Source organism: Triturus cristatus, chromosome 8, assembly GCF_964204655.1.
Source record: "Triturus cristatus chromosome 8, aTriCri1.1, whole genome shotgun sequence".
NCBI lineage: Eukaryota > Metazoa > Chordata > Amphibia > Caudata > Salamandridae > Triturus > Triturus cristatus.
In genome coordinates this window covers 838,676,655-838,693,277 of record NC_140591.1, presented here as the reverse complement: position 1 = coordinate 838,693,277, position 16,623 = coordinate 838,676,655, and positions in this window count along the sequence as shown.

Below are 16,623 nucleotides of genomic sequence, written 5' to 3'. Positions count from 1 at the left end.
GAGAGGTTCCTCCAGTGTGGAAGGAAGCGGTTGCAGCCCAGGGTGCTAATCCAGCTGTTCCTGCTAACTTCCAGCGTATATGGGTACATGTCCCCTGGAAGAGATCTGAAGTTTTGGCTCTTAAACAGTCTCTACCGGATCCTCGTAAGAACCCTGCGGGTTATTATAAAGAATTGTCACAGACTGTTGATGCCTGTATTATGAATCTAGCTGATATTGATATGTTGATGGGAAATGTAGTCCCACAAGCATTATGGGCTAGGATTCATAGAGAGGATCACGTTCAAGCATTAGGTGGTGATTGGGCCGCTATAATTGCCGCGGAAACAGCACAAGTGGGTGGTGCTAAGCCTGATGCTTTGATTTCAGAACTCCCTAGTAGGATTATTACATTAATGAAAACGATGATGCCTGCCTTGAGAGTCAATTGGGATAAACTAGCTGCGTGTAAACAGAAGAAAGATGAGAGTGTCTCCGATTTCTTCACTCGTTTCGAGGAGACGTTTATCGATCACAGTGGTCAAGATATGACTACAGAGGGTGGACAGCGATTATTTGTAGATTAATTCGTATTTAATTTGCTTCCCGAGCTGTCACACAAGTTTAAAGACTCGGAGAGTTCATGGGCTGTTTCTTCTTCTGCCCAGATATTGGCTACTGCTCAATATTACGAGAACAGGGATAAAGAAGAGAAAGAAAAGCAAGAGAAAAAGACTAAAGAATTGAAAACTAAGGTTCTTTTGCAACAGGCTTATCCTCCTCGTTATGCTCAGCCCCAGTTTCAACAGCCACCACAGTTTCAGAGGGTGTTAGAAAAGGTAGACGGACCGGAAGGGTCGGCCGGGGTCAGGAGGAGAGGTCTCCGGGGAGAGCCGTCTCCAGTGATCGTACAGACAAGTAACTTCCCCCCCACAGACAGATATCACACACGGATAAGGTTCAGTGTTCTTTATAAGCACTTATTTAAGGTACGGTTGAATGGTACAAGGAGGTCTGGACTCAGGGGTCCCCTCGATTATAGTCTCGCAAGGTAGGGAAGGGGGTAGCGGGACAGTCTATTTACCAATCAGGTAGTTCGGATGAGATGATGATGAGCTCACAATCCTCGAGCTTGGTGGTACGGGCCGCGGCAGCGCCAGCAGGTCCCGGTGTGGATGGTCGATACAACGGGCCGCGGCAGCGCCAGCAGGTCCCCGGAAGATATACGGTCCGCGGCAGCGCCAGCAGGTCCCGGTGAGGATGGTCGTTACAACGGGCCGCGGCAGCGCCAGCAGGTCCCAGGAAGATGACTGTTGCAGAAGGCCGCGGCAGCGCCAGCAGGCAGGACGATGGTTCACAAGAGCGGGCTACGGCAGCGCCAGTAGACCGTCAAGGTTGAGTTCACTCGGTGTCTCTCGACTCCAGGATACAACTGCCTTCCTGCTCCGGAGCTGCCCCAGTTATAGGGCTGGTGCCCTTTGATGTCCGGACCCTCGCACTTGGAGGTCGGAGGGTCCGGGATGAAGGTGTCCAGACACCCAGCAGGGGGTGGAGCCAGTGCCTGGGGGAGCTGGGGGCGATCGGCACCTGGCGGGGGAGAGCCCTTGACACTTCGTTCTCCCATTGACCTGCCAAGTGGTCCGCTCACCTCCTGGGTGGATGGTGGTGCCGGGATGTCGGGGCCGGCCAGGCCCGGGGTTAGGGTCGAGGGGAGGCCAGGCGGCCGCGTGGTGCAGGGCCCAAGATGGCGGCTTGACCCGGCCGGGGAAGCCGGTGGGGCTGGACCCCGTGATGAGTAAGGGTCCGAGGGCAAAGGGTCCGTCGGGAGACGGAGTGCAGGTGCTTGTCGCGGGGTTATGCCAGGTGGGCCGGAGTCCGGGCCCTGTCGAGCGGGGAGGGAGCAAGCCGTCTGTGAGGCCTGTCCAACATGCGTCCCCCCCAGCTGAAGGCGGGGAGAGTCACCCATCTCCTTGGGGACTCTCTTCGTCGAGGCGGAAAAAGCGGGACAGGCCATCCGCGTTGGCGTGGTCTTGGCCGGGTCGGTGCTCCACGGTGAAGTCCATTCCCTGCAGGGAAATGGACCAGCGCAAGAGTTTTGGGTTCTCCCCCCGCATCTGCATCAGCCATTGCAGGGGTCGATGGTCGGTTTGTACCCGGAAGTGGGCACCGAAGAGATAGGGTCGGAGCTTTTTGAGGGCCCACACTACTGCAAATGCCTCCCTCTCGATGGTGCTCCAACGCTGTTCTCGGGCCAGGAGACGTCGACTGATGAAGGCCACCGGCTGGTCATGACCTTCGGGGTTCAACTGAGAGAGGACGGCTCCGATGCCGTGGGCGGAGGCGTCGGTCTGCACCACAAATTCCCGACTGTAATCGGGGGCCTGGAGCACCGGGGCGGTGCACAGGGCGGCCTTCAGCTCCTCGAAGGCCGCTTGACAATCAGGAGTCCAGCTGACCCGCTTCGGTTGATTCTTGGATGTGAGACCCGTGAGGGGCCCCACGATGCTGCCGTAGTCCTTCACGAACCGCCGGTAGTAGCCGGTGAGCCCCAAGAAGGCTCGGACCTCGGTCTGGGTGACGGGGGGCTGCCAGGACTGGATGGCAGCAATCTTAAGTTGTAGTGGGGCCACCAGCCCACTCCCCACTTGGTGCCCAAGGTAGGTCACAGACCCTTGGCCAATCTGGCACTTGCCGGCCTTAATGGTGAGGCCGGCCCGCTGGAGGGCTTGTAGGACCTCTTGGAGGTGACGGAGGTGGTCGGACCAGTGGCGGCTGTATACAGCGATATCGTCCAGGTAGGCAGCGCTGAATTCTTCAAGCCCCGCCAAGACCTGGTTCACAAGGCGTTGGAACGTGGCGGGGGCATTCTTCATGCCAAAGGGCATGACCTTAAATTGATAGTGGCCATCGGGGGTAGAGAAGGCTGACCGTTCCTGAGCCCTGGGTGTGAGGCCGATCTGCCAGTAGCCCGCCGTTAGGTCGAAGATACTAAGGTAGCGGGCGGCCCCCAGCCGGTCGATCAGCTCGTCTGCCCGGGGGATGGGATGAGCGTCGGTCCGGGTGACAGCGTTCAAGCCCCGGTAGTCGACGCAGAATCTCAGTTCAGGTGCGGTGCCGGGGGCAGCGGCTTTGGGAACCAGTACAACCGGACTGGCCCAGGGACTGTCCGAGGGTTCGATGACCCCGATCGTGAGCATCTTGGCCACTTCCTCCTGTATGCAGGCCCGTACCCGATCTGGTACGCGGTAGGCCCGGTGCCGGACAGGGGGACTGTCCCCGGTGTCTACGTCGTGCAAACACCAGGGGGTGACCCCGGGGGTGAGGGAGAACAGGGCAGCGAACCGCAGCAGGAGGTCCCGGCAGTCCTGGCGTTGCTCCGAAGTGAGGGCGTCAGAGAGCCGGACCCCGTCCACGGAGCCGTCCTTCTCCTGAGTCTTCAGGAGATCCGGGAGGGGCTCGGAGTCTTCTTCTGTGCCACTGTCTGTAGCCATCAAGAGGCTCAGTTCGGAGCGCACAAAGTGTGGTTTGAGCCGGTTGGTGTGGAGGACCCGAAGGGGGTTCCGGGAGGACCCCATGTCGATGAGGTAAGTGACGGGGCTTTTGCGCTCGACCACTTTGAAGGGCCCCGTCCACTTATCTTGCAGGGCACATGGTTCGGTGGGGGACATCACCCATACTTGCTGCCCAGGCTCGAATTCAACGGAGGAGGCATTGTGATCATACCACCTCTTCATGTCCTCCTGGCTGGCCTCGAGGTTCGCCTTGGCCATCTCCCTGAAGCGCCGGGTCTGGTTTCGTAAGGCCAGGATGTATTTGAAGACGTCTGGAGGGGTCGTTAGGGGGGCCATCTCCCAACCTTCCTTGACTAGGCTGAGGGGCCCCCGCACAGGGTGCCCGTATAGGAGTTCGAAGGGGCTAAAACCGAGGGACTTCTGGGGAACTTCCCGGTAGGCGAAGAGGAGGCACGGGAGCAGTACATCCCACTGGCGACGGAGAGGCTCTTCCAATCCCCCAATCATCCCTTTGAGAGTGCGGTTAAAACGCTCCACTAGTCCGTTCCCTTGGGGGTGATAGGGGGTCGTGAATCTGTAGGTGACCCCGCATTGTTGCCAGAGGGACTTCATGTATTTGGATATGAAATTCGTACCCCGGTCGCTGACGACTTCTCGGGGGAAGCCTACCCGGGAGAAGATCCCCATCAGGGCCCGGCCAACCACCGGAGCGGTCACTGTCCGTAGGGGCACCGCCTCGGGGTAGCGGGTGGCATGGTCCACTAGTACCAAGATGAACCTGTGTCCTTGTGCTGTGCGGGGGTCCAGAGGTCCCACAATGTCTATCCCCACCCTCTCGAACGGGGTGGTGACCACAGGGAAGGGTTGTAGAGGGGCCTTCAGCTTCCGGCCACTCTTCCCGCTGGCTTGGCATGTGGGGCAAGATCGGCAGTGGTTCAGGACGTCATTCCTCATTTTCGGCCAAAAAAAGTGGGTCACCAGGCGACTGTACGTTTTGTCCTGGCCCAGGTGTCCAGCCAGGGGGACATCGTGGGCCAGGTTGAGCAGAAGGTCTCGGAAGCGGAGCGGTACCACCAGAACTCGACCGGCCCCCAGCTCGGCGATTCTTTGCTCGCTGTAGAGCAGGTCGTTATCCCAGTAGACCCAGTGGGTTCCGGTGGTGTCCCCGGCGTTTTGGGTGCTGGCTTGTTGGCGGAGTCCCTCGAGGGAGGGACAGGTCTTTTGTTCCTGGCGGAACTGTTCTTGGGTGGGCCCCCCTTCTTGCCGCCACTGAGCCAGATCCGGAAGGTCCTGGTGTGGCGCGTCTTCTTCGGTAGTCGGGTCCGGTAGGTCGGACTCGCCGTTGTCCTCTACAGGGGCCACCGGGGGCGGAGGTGCTGGCCATTCGGTTTCTTCTGATCGGGGGGCGGCACGGGCGGCCATGGATCGGGTGGTTATGCAGGCCCAGTCCGGGAGGCCCAGCATCCCCAAGTGCTCTCTTCTCTCGACGGTGGCCCACGGGGAACTCTCGAGGTCATTCCCCAGGAGGCAGTCTACGGGGGCATCGTCCCGGACCGTCACCTTCAGTAGGCCGGAGACCCCTCCCCATTCAAACGGGACGCAGGCCATCTTACACATGCTCTCAGAGTTGTCTGCCGAGCGGACGGGGCAGAGAATGTTCGGTAGGATCTGCTCGGGCTTCACCAGGTGACAGCGGACGGCCGTCACGCTGGCGCCGGTGTCACGCAAGGCCTCGGCTCTCTGTCCATTAATGGTCACCCACTGACCGTATTTTCTGGTGTTGGCGGGTAGGGGGGCCCGCGGAACCATGTCTCTTCCCCCTAAGCATGCCAGGACCATGGCGGCCGGTTCCCACCCTTGCTGGGCCGGCTCATACTCTTCGGGTCCCTCCGATGATTGCTCTTCCCCTAGGGCAGCGGCAGCTACCTGGCGGGGCTTGGGTGTTTGGTTTAGCGGGCAGTTCGGATCATTGGCGTAGTGGCCGAGTCGCTGGCACCGGTGGCACGTGACGTTGGCTCGGTACCCAGGCCGCAACGGGGGGTTGCCCCGGCCGGCCGGAGCCGGGGTGCTGGCCACGGGTGTTGCGGGCAAGGCGTCTCTCCCTCGCCCCTGGCCCCCTCCTCCTCCCCGAGGACGGTGCTGGCCTTGGTTGTTTCTGTTCTGTTCGTGTGGCCCCCTCCGGCCCACTCGGGTGCTTTCCCATCGGTCAGCTTCGGCGGCGAGCTGCCGGGGGTCAGTCAGCTTACTGTCGAGTAGGTGCTGCCTGAGCTCGACGAAACAGTTGTTTGACAGGTGCTCCCATACCATAAGGTTGAAGAGTTGTTCGTAGGTGGTGACCTGACTTCCCTTGATCCAACCCTCGAAGGCCCGGCTGAAATAGTTCACGTACTCTACCCAAGTTGTACCTGGGATCCGGGTGCAATCTCTGAACCTCTGGCGGTACATCTCGGGCGTGAGGCCGTAGCGGGTGAGGAGGGCAGCCTTCATGTGGTCGTAGGACGACATTTGGTGATCGGGGAGCTGCAGCAGGGCATCGCGACCCTCGTTGATAAATCTCCCCCAAAGTCCGGCTCCCCAATCACTCCGGTCGATCCGGTGGGAGGTCATTGCGATCTCATAGGCTTTAAACCACTGTTGTATGTCGTCTTCTCGGACATACTCGCGGACCACATCCTTGGGGATGTGAACTTTTTTCTCAATTGGCCCCGGGGTGTGTGGTCGCTCAGGCACCCCCAGTTCCTTATTCTGTTTGCGCAGTTCTATTTCCGCCAGTTGGCGCTCGTGCTCGAGCGTTATTTTTTTCTCTTCCAGCTCTCTCTGTCTCTGCTTTTCCTCTCGTTCCTCTCGAAGCCGCATATGCTCGAGGTTGAGTTTCTGTTCAGCTAACTTGAGTTCCCCATCCATCTTGAGTCGTGCCATCTCTAATTCGTGTAATCTGACTCTGTCTCTTTCTCGTATCTCCTCCTGCGAGAGGCCCGTTCCCCGCTCCTCGGGAGCCGTGGCGTTCCCCTCTGGTGTGATGCTGTTTTGGTCTGGTGCGACGCTGCTTTGGTCGGAGGGTCCTGCGACCCCAGTTTCTGTCCATGACTCAAGAGCGCGCTTTAGATCATCCTTGGTACTCAGGCCGGTGGTAGCAATGCCAAGTTCTATGCAAAATTGTCTCAGTTCGCGGTGGTTGTATTCTTCTAATTTCTCCATTTGGAACTTCTCGGTGGAGCTGCTATCTTTGGTCGACATCGTGCTTTGTCGTGGGGTGAGCTACTCTCTGTACGATTACGCGTTGATTCGGATCGCGCCGCTGGCCACCAATGTTAGAAAAGGTAGACGGACCGGAAGGGTCGGCCGGGGTCAGGAGGAGAGGTCTCCGGGGAGAGCCGTCTCCAGTGATCGTACAGACAAGTAACTTCCCCCCCACAGACAGATATCACACACGGATAAGGTTCAGTGTTCTTTATAAGCACTTATTTAAGGTACGGTTGAATGGTACAAGGAGGTCTGGACTCAGGGGTCCCCTCGATTATAGTCTCGCAAGGTAGGGAAGGGGGTAGCGGGACAGTCTATTTACCAATCAGGTAGTTCGGATGAGATGATGATGAGCTCACAATCCTCGAGCTTGGTGGTACGGGCCGCGGCAGCGCCAGCAGGTCCCGGTGTGGATGGTCGATACAACGGGCCGCGGCAGCGCCAGCAGGTCCCCGGAAGATATACGGTCCGCGGCAGCGCCAGCAGGTCCCGGTGAGGATGGTCGTTACAACGGGCCGCGGCAGCGCCAGCAGGTCCCAGGAAGATGACTGTTGCAGAAGGCCGCGGCAGCGCCAGCAGGCAGGACGATGGTTCACAAGAGCGGGCTACGGCAGCGCCAGTAGACCGTCAAGGTTGAGTTCACTCGGTGTCTCTCGACTCCAGGATACAACTGCCTTCCTGCTCCGGAGCTGCCCCAGTTATAGGGCTGGTGCCCTTTGATGTCCGGACCCTCGCACTTGGAGGTCGGAGGGTCCGGGATGAAGGTGTCCAGACACCCAGCAGGGGGTGGAGCCAGTGCCTGGGGGAGCTGGGGGCGATCGGCACCTGGCGGGGGAGAGCCCTTGACACTTCGTTCTCCCATTGACCTGCCAAGTGGTCCGCACACCTCCTGGGTGGATGGTGGTGCCGGGATGTCGGGGCCGGCCAGGACCGGGGTTAGGGTCGAGGGGAGGCCAGGCGGCCGCGTGGTGCAGGGCCCAAGATGGCGGCTTGACCCGGCCGGGGAAGCCGGTGGGGCTGGACCCCGTGATGAGTAAGGGTCCGAGGGCAAAGGGTCCGTCGGGAGACGGAGTGCAGGTGCTTGTCGCGGGGTTATGCCAGGTGGGCCGGAGTCCGGGCCCTGTCGAGCGGGGAGGGAGCAAGCCGTCTGTGAGGCCTGTCCAACAGAGGGTGTATCAAAAACCTGAGCCGTTAATTCCGCGACCTTTGTTAGGTCCTAATCAATGTGCCTATTGTAGGGAGGAAGGTCATTTTATTAATAATTGTCCGGTTTTATTACAGCGCAATGGAGCACTATCTGCTCCACGAGGTCGTGGTGGCCTCCAATCACTAAACAGAGGTAGAGGTCGAGGTGTGTTTTCCCAAGAACAGCGTTCCCTTCCTCCTCCAAATTCTGTGAACTACTTTGATCAGCAAAACGCTCGGTCTACACAGTACTATAATGATGATCATTATGTTGAAGGCGAAAATGAAAGTCTTCATGCTAACTAGGACAGCCATGGACAAAGTAAGGGAGTTTTGTCGATTCCAGTAGATCAGAATGGACCTTATATTAATGTCACTACAATGGGTGTTTCAGAGCCATTTCTTTTAGATACTGGTTCGATGAGAAGTTCTATTATTCATTCTAAACTCCCTGGGGCACCTTTGCCTGACTTAACAAATGTATCTGTAGGATTTTCTGGCGCCCCAGTTCGTAATCCGGTCTCTTACCCTTTGCCTATTTCAATTGGCCCTTATGATTTGGAAGCTCCGCTTCTTTTGACGCATGGTTGCGGCGAGAATCTGTTGGGCTTGGATTTATTGAAAAGAATGCATGCCACAATATATTGTTCTCCTTCTGGTGTACATCTTACTTTAGGACAGAAATTGACTTCTCCAATGTATTTGTCTAAAGATCAATTTCCACCTGAATTGCTCTCTCTTCCTGCAACGCTTTGGGCTACGGGTCCAAATGATGTTGGCTGTCTTGAGATCCCACCTTATGTTGTTACTCTCAAGCCCAATGCTGAATTGCCACGCATTCCTCAATACAGAATTTCCACTGAAGGTGAAAGAGCGCTTTTGGAAATCATTCATGATTTAATTCAGAAGGGTGTGGTTGAGGAAACGAGAGGAAACATATGTAATAGTCCTATTCTTCCTGTTCTTAAACGCACTGATCCTTCTCAGCCTCCTGTTTATCGCTTTGTAATTGATCTTCGGGAGGTAAACAAAATTGTTGTACCGCAGTTTCCTGTTGTCCCAGATATCACTGCTCTGTTAACAATGATACCTTCTACAGCGGCTTGGTTTTCTGTTATCGATCTGAAAAATACATTCTTTAGTATTCCCATTACCGATGAGAGTAGGGATATTTTTGGCTTCTCTCTTGGAGGCCGAAGCTTCCGGTTCAAGCGCGCAACTCAAGGCTATTGTGAAAGTCCCTCTATTTACAGTCAAGCTCTGAAATGTCATCTTGATGCTTTTCCTTTGCCGTCTGGTGCTACTCTTATTCAGTACATGGACGACTTGTTAATCGCTGCTGATTTAGAGGATATATGTAAGAATGTGACTGTTGCATTTTGCGTCACTTGTCTGATCTTAATCATAAGGTTTCACCTTCTAAGGTACAATATGTTCGCCGAGAGGTTACCTACTTGGGTCATCTTTTATCAAAGGAGGGAAGGCGATTAACCCCAGAACGTATCCAAGCGATTGCGCGAATGTCTGTGCCATCTACACAAAGAGAGGTGCGTGCCTTTCTGGGCATTACTTCTTATTGTAGGCAGTGGATTCCGAACTTTTCTTTGTTGGCCAAACCTTTGTTGGCACTCACTTTGAAAGATACACCTCAGCCCCTTCCGTGGAATGACGAATGTTAGAGGAATTTTAATGACTTACGTGCTGCTCTGTGCTCTGCTCCTGTGTTGGGTACTCCTGATTACAGTAAGCCTTTCATGCTCTATGTCCATGAGAGAGAAGGTTGTGCGTTGTCAGTCTTAACGCAACGATTTGGAGACAAACAGCGACCATGTGCCTATTTTTCGGCAACATTAGATCCAGTAGCTAAGGCATTGCCTAGTTGTCATAAAGCGACAGCAGCAGCTGCAATTTCCATTCGTCAGTCGGCTGGAGTAGTGCTAGATAATTCTCTCATTGTTATGGTACCACATGCAGTAGATACCTTGCTAAATAGGACGAAAACGCAGCATCTTACAAGTGCTTGTTTGTCTGGATATGAGCTGACACTCTTGGCTAGTCATGTGCACATGAAACGATGTAACACTTTAAATCCAGCTACTTTGTTGCCTCTTCCAGAAGAGAAAGGTGTTCAAGAACAACATGATTGTTTCCTCCGTACTGAGGAAGAGACAAAAGTTAGAATTGACTTGATAGATACGCCACTAGTGGATCCGGATGGAATCCTATGGGTGGATGGTTCTTGTTTCAAGCTTCCTAGTGGAGAGACAACTTCAGCCTATGCTGTTACTACTTTGCATACAGTCGTAGAGACAGCACTCATCAGACATAATTCAGCTCAAGCAGCTGAACTGATAGCTTTGACCAGAGCGTGTGTGTTATCTAAAGGAAAAAGAGTGAACGTGTATACCGATAGCCAGTACGCGTTTGGTGTGGCGTTTAATTTTGGGCGTCTGTGGAAAGAAAGGGGATTTCTTACCTCCCATGGCACTAAGATACAGCATGGTCAGTTGGTGACTGACCTTCTTGAGTCACTTGCTTTGCCTACCCAGATAGCCATTGTGAAGTGTAGTGCGCATAAGAAGATTACTGATGATGTTGGTCACGGGAATGCATTTGCGGATGAGGTAGCGAAAAGGACAGCCAGAGATGCTTTAAGTCGCATGTATGTTGCGGGTCCTGCGAATTGGGTCAGAGAAAGAGGAATGTATGAGGATACAGTAGAAAGTGTGAAATCGATTCAAGAAGAGGTTACCGAGAAAGAGTTGAGTAAGTGGAAAGAGAGTACAGGAATGTTAGATGAGATGGGATGTTGGGTAGAATTGTCAGAGCACCAGCGTTGGCTGTTACCAGACGCCTATGTACTGCCTGTAGTTACTATGGCGCATGGTCCAGCCCACCTAAGTGCGAAAGGAATATGCAAGCTTCTGGCTCCAGTGTGGCAGAACAAAGGAATCCCAAAGTGTGCAGATAATGTAGTGAAGAATTGTATTATTTGCTTAATGTACAATCCGGGAAAGGGAACCCCAACTCCGACAGGTCATTTTGCTCTTCCGACCTATCCATTTGAGGTGTTGCAAATTGATTACATTCACATGGAGCGATGCAACAATCTTAAATATGTTCTAGTGGTGGTATGTGCCTTTTCCAGATGGATAGAGGCTTACCCTCTGAAAGACAACACTGCTTTGTCTACTGCCAAAGTTCTTCTAAAATAATTTTTCCCTAGATTTGGTTTGCCGAGCATTGTTTGGAGTGACAATGGGAGTGAATTTGTGGGCCAAGTCATGCAAAAAGTTTGTGCAGGTCTTGGTTTCAAGCAGAAGTTCCATGCGGCAAACCATCCACAATCAGCGGATCTAGTAGAATGCTATAATGGCACTCTGAAACTCAAGCTTGCTAAAGTACAAGCCAGTACAGGTCTTAATTGGCCCGATGCTTTACCTTTGGCTCTCCTATCCACCAGAACAGCTGTGCATTCTCGTTTGGGACTTAGCCCTTATGAGGTGGTTTTCGGACGCCAAGCTAATGTATGGGGAGTCCCTCACCCTAAAAAGTAGTCCGACATACAGTAACCCAATGCTGATTGATTATTTGCACGACCTCACAACTAAATTTTTGTGTTCTCCATCAACAGGTTCAGAACGCTTTGCCAGAGGCCTCCACAGACCCAGGTCATTCCATCCAACCAGGTGACTGGGTTTGCGTGAAGAATTTCCAAAGGACAAAGAATTTGGAGCCTCGTTGGAAAGAGCCTCGACAAGTCCTCTTGATGACGCGTACAGCAGTAAAGGTTGAAGGAAAGAAGAACTGGATACACGGCGTGCACTGCAAGAAGGTGCCTTTGCCTTTGCCCTTTGATCAGTGGGTCCGTAAGGGTATAAGTGACTCTTAAAGCGAAAAAGTTCCCCGATTCATACCTTTTAGTGATGCACGCCTGAATGGAACTCTGTGGGAAAAAGAAGACGACGACATTCTTCAGGAAGCTGTACCACCACATCTCCGCTTAAATACTACGAATCCACGAACATTGTTTCAGGATCAGACTGTACCTGATAAAAACAATTACAATTTGAGACCTAGACTGAAGAAGAAAATTTGAGATTCTCTCTTCTATGTAGTTTCTATCCCGGTTGCAGGGTCACGGTAGGAGTCTTGGTTGTGACCTGAGTAGTGGCAATAGGTCTGCAGGACGTGCAGTGTCATAGGACGGCAGATAATCATAACCAAGTGATTGAGGAAGATTGCCGTGAGCATCCACTTAGAAGATGGAGACTACATTAGGAGAAAGAGAGAAAAAGGACAAAATGAGAGAAAAATATTGTAAACTAATGTACAGTCGTTGTAGTGTAACGTTATTTGTTTTTATATTATTGTGTATTTTATTGGCGTGTATAGGTTGGATTGTTCATGCTATGCAGCCAAAAGTTGTCCCTACTTCTATCTCTTTGCCTTCTTATTCTACTATCTCTCCACATCTATTTCATACACTTCCTCAACATGAACTCATCAGAAGAACCGAATATTACAATAATTCATTTGTCCAGTTATTGCACCAGCACCAATTAGTAATCAATACAACCGACTGTTGGGTATGTGGACTTATGCCTCATACCACAGATAAAGGGATGCCATATTTAGTCCTTCCGTTCTCTTATGAAGGTTCCGCTTGGGCTTATTTTGTAATATTCTCTAACGCATATCAGAGCCGATTTAGACGACCTGTCAGTTCATATATTGGTGGACCAGATTTTAGTCATAGTTCGTTGATAAAGGGAATGGTAGCAATGGCTAAAATCATGGAGAATAGTAAAATTTCTGTTGATGAGAGAAAAGCATATACTGATTGGAACGTCACTCATTAGATCACTAGCCTTAGTGATAAGGTTAAACAGGGAAAATCTCCACCTATATGGACTGTTCCTCATCAAGGCAATTTCTGTTTGCAAATAAATGGCCAGACTGCTGACACCGAACAGAGAAAAAACTTTTGTTCCCATACATACATCCACTCATCTCAGAATTTGCCGCCGCTAGTACCATCTCAGGGCACGTATTTTATCTGCCACGACAGAGCCTATACGTGGTTGCCGACTGTTTTTTCTGGAACATGCTATACAGCTTTCCTTCTTCCCCCTACATACAATACTTCTTCAAATCATCATAGAAACAGATATGGCAGAGGAATTATTGATTCCAAAGACACAGCAGGACAGGAGGGAGGAGACTTCCTCAAAGGATTTCTTCCTTTTTGGGGTCCTATGGCAAACAGCAGAAATATGAGACAACTGGTTCGTGTTGTAGAGACTACTATAGACATCACTGTAGGAGCTGTGAGTAATATCACAGCAGAACTACAGGCGGATCGTCTCATGACATTACAGAACCGAGTTGCCTTAGATGTTGTTCTTGCGGACCGTGGTGGAGTCTGTAAATTGATCGAATCTAGTTGCTGTATTTATATACCTGATGATGCTCCGACAGTATACCAAGCCATCTCTAAATTACATGTAATCTCCGAGTCAATTCATCAGGACGAAGGAGATTGGTCGTTATTGGGATGGTTTTGGGGACTACTGTCTAAATGGGGATGGAAGGTATTAACATTCCTTGGAATGGTTTTGGCCATCATTTTCTCTTGTTGTCTCTGTATGCACTGTGGCCCCGCCATCTGTGGCCTTTGTGCTACTGTATGCATCCCAAGACCTAAGTCACAGAGAACAGAGAATATCAAAATGATGTTGCAGCAACAGCTTGATGACCTCATGGCCATTGATATCGACTCAGAATAACGTGAGTCTGTGTATTATTGCCCGAGTTCTGGCAAAAGGTGGGTCTGAGGAAATTCGATTTTCGATCTCGATCGTATTGAGCCGCCATTTTGTGTTCCGCCGCCATTTTGTGTTGCCCTCACTCAGGCAGCACGGCGAACGAAGTCTTTTCTGTTCTTTCTGCAGTATCGTGTCAAAATAGCCGTCTGCCTCTGTTTACGAAACTCATGTCAGGGACTGGCCGAGTCCACTAATCCCCGTCTGGTTTTCCTAATCCCTGTCTCAACTATCTGTTGGTTCACACTATTCTCTTCTGACTTTATCTTATCTTCTGGCCTTCGCTGTTCTCTGCTAGTATTCTCTCATTTCACAACTGTCCTCCAAAACATACAAATGTATCTTGCCACCTGCAAGTCAGTTGCAGACACGTTAATGAATTAACCTGTGGGGAGGGGTGACAAACACAGTTGGAGGAGAGGCTTCTTCGGGTTACTCGATATCTTGTTTTCAAACTCTTTCTATTGGATATGTCTTGTTTTCGAACTTTTTCTATTGGTTCACTATGTATGTATTGCGAGTGTTCTTTGTTAATCTGTATGTCATCTATGTACTATAAAAGATTGTGCGCCACGGAGTGAAGTGGCAGTCTCCTGAGAACATACCGTGTGTACTTCTGGGACAACTGTACTAGCTGCAGCTAATAAATCTGATCTTATACGCCTACAGAGTGTCCCGTGTCTCTGTTAGATTAAGCAGGTGAACCCAGGAGATTAAGGCGTACCCTGCGCCGCCAGGCCCATAAGGTTCTGGTTCTTCAGAAAGGCAGTGTATGGGTATGTGAATGGGTATCACACTGTCTGGATGGGTATGTGAATGGGTATCACACTGTCTGGATGGGTATGTGAATGGGAATAAAGGAGGTCTGAATGGGTATGTGAGAGGGTGTAAGAGTCTCTGTGAGGGTATGTGAATAGGTATAAGAGTGTCTGCATGGGAATGTCAGAGGGTGTGAGGGTCTCTGTATAGGTATGTGAATGGTTGTGACATTGTATAGGTATGTAAGAGGATGTGACAGTCTATGTATGGTTATGTGAGAGAGTGTGAGGGTCGCTGTTTGGGTATGTGAATAGGTATAAGGGTATATACATCGATATGTTAGAGGTCGTGAGAGTCTCTGTATTGGGTAAGTTAATGGTATAAGGGTGCATGTATGGGTATGTGAGAAGGTGTGACAGTCTATGTATGGGCATATGAGGGGGCGCAAGAGTCTCTGTATGGGTATGTGAATGGATGTTATGCTGTATGTGTATGTGAATTGGAATAAAGGAGCTCTGTATAGGCATACGAAAGTGGGTGAGAGTTCCTGTATGGGTTTGGGATTGGGTGTGACACTGTCTGTGTGGGTTTGTCAATGGGTGTAACAGTGTCTCTGTGGTATATAATGGGTGTGACAGTGTTTGTATTGGCTTGTCAATGGGTGTGAGAGTGACTGGGTTTGTAAATAGGTGTCACAGAGTCTATATGGGTATATGAATGGATGCATCAGTGTCTCTATGGGTATGTGAATGGGTGTGGCAGATTCTGTATTGGGGTTGTGAAAGGGTGTGACAGTGTCTGTATGGGTTTGTCAATGGGTGTGACAGTGACTGTATGGGTTTGTGTATGGGTGTCACAGAGTCTCTATGGGTATGTGAATGGGTGTGACAGTATCTGTAATGTGGTTGTGAATGGGTGTAACAGTGTATAGGTTTCTCAATAGGTTTGACAGTGACTGTATGGGTTTGTGAATGGGCGTCATGAAGTCTCTATGGGTATGTGAATAGATGTGACAGTGTCTCTATGGGTATGTGAATGGATGTGACAGTGTCTGTATAGGTGTAAAAGTGGATATGAGAGTGTCTGTATGAGTATGTGAGTTGGTGTAGCAGTATGGGTATGCAAGTAGCTGTGAGAGAAGAGAGAGTAAATAAATATACATATGCCTTTTTTTGTTCAGCCTCGCTAACTCCGAGGATCCCCCACGAGGTTACACGGGGCATGCTGAGCCTCGTGAGCAATCCGCGGAAACAGACAGGTGCCTCCATGTTAAAAAGTAAAAATGTTATTCTGGATTGGAGATGTGTCATTTTTTATAGTGATTTTTTTTTTAAATATCACATTGACTACTCAGCTACTCTGGCTAAACATATTTCTGAATCTGCACGGAGACCCACCCCAAAATTGTGTGCACATTTAAAATACATACCGCAACGGGAACGTAGCTTCAAACATGGTGGGGAGCAGTGATTTCCAGCAAGTTGCACCTCCTATCCCACAATGGCCGGTGATGACCACAAAGGGATGTGTAATTCCTTGGCGGCAGACAATGAAGTGCGGAGCATCATTGCTTGCCAGCAGTCATGTTTAGTTATGGCCGTATACCGCATTAATATGATGTAGGAGTTGAAACAAAGCTTTTTTTAAATGTTTCGGGAAGTGTGTGCGCACTTCGGAAACCTATTTGTTTATTTTTCTAACACGCACACTTGCTTCCCAAAGCATTTAAAAAAACGAAGCGTAGCGAATAAAAGAAAACAATGAAGCAGGAAGCAGAGCAACTTGAAGAAAAAACTAATAAAAAGTGTGAACATGCGACTTGCAAAGGAGGTCAGTTTGGGGATGGAAAGAGTGAGAGCCTGTGTGAGTGAGTGTACCTCCCTGCGTGTTTTTCGTTCTGCAAACATAGCTCTACAGACACTGTCACAGTGCTAGTCACTCACTACCTACCTGCAGAAGGCGTCCTTAAGCATTATGCCCAAGGGTCTGGCTGCAAACTGAGGCCCGTGCACAATTTGAAAGGTGCAGGGCGAGAGATAGTACATCACTGGGGGAAAGGTGCACGGACTAAGGCAGTGGCCACAGAAAGCCGAACCTAGACGGCTCAAAAGGCATTGGCG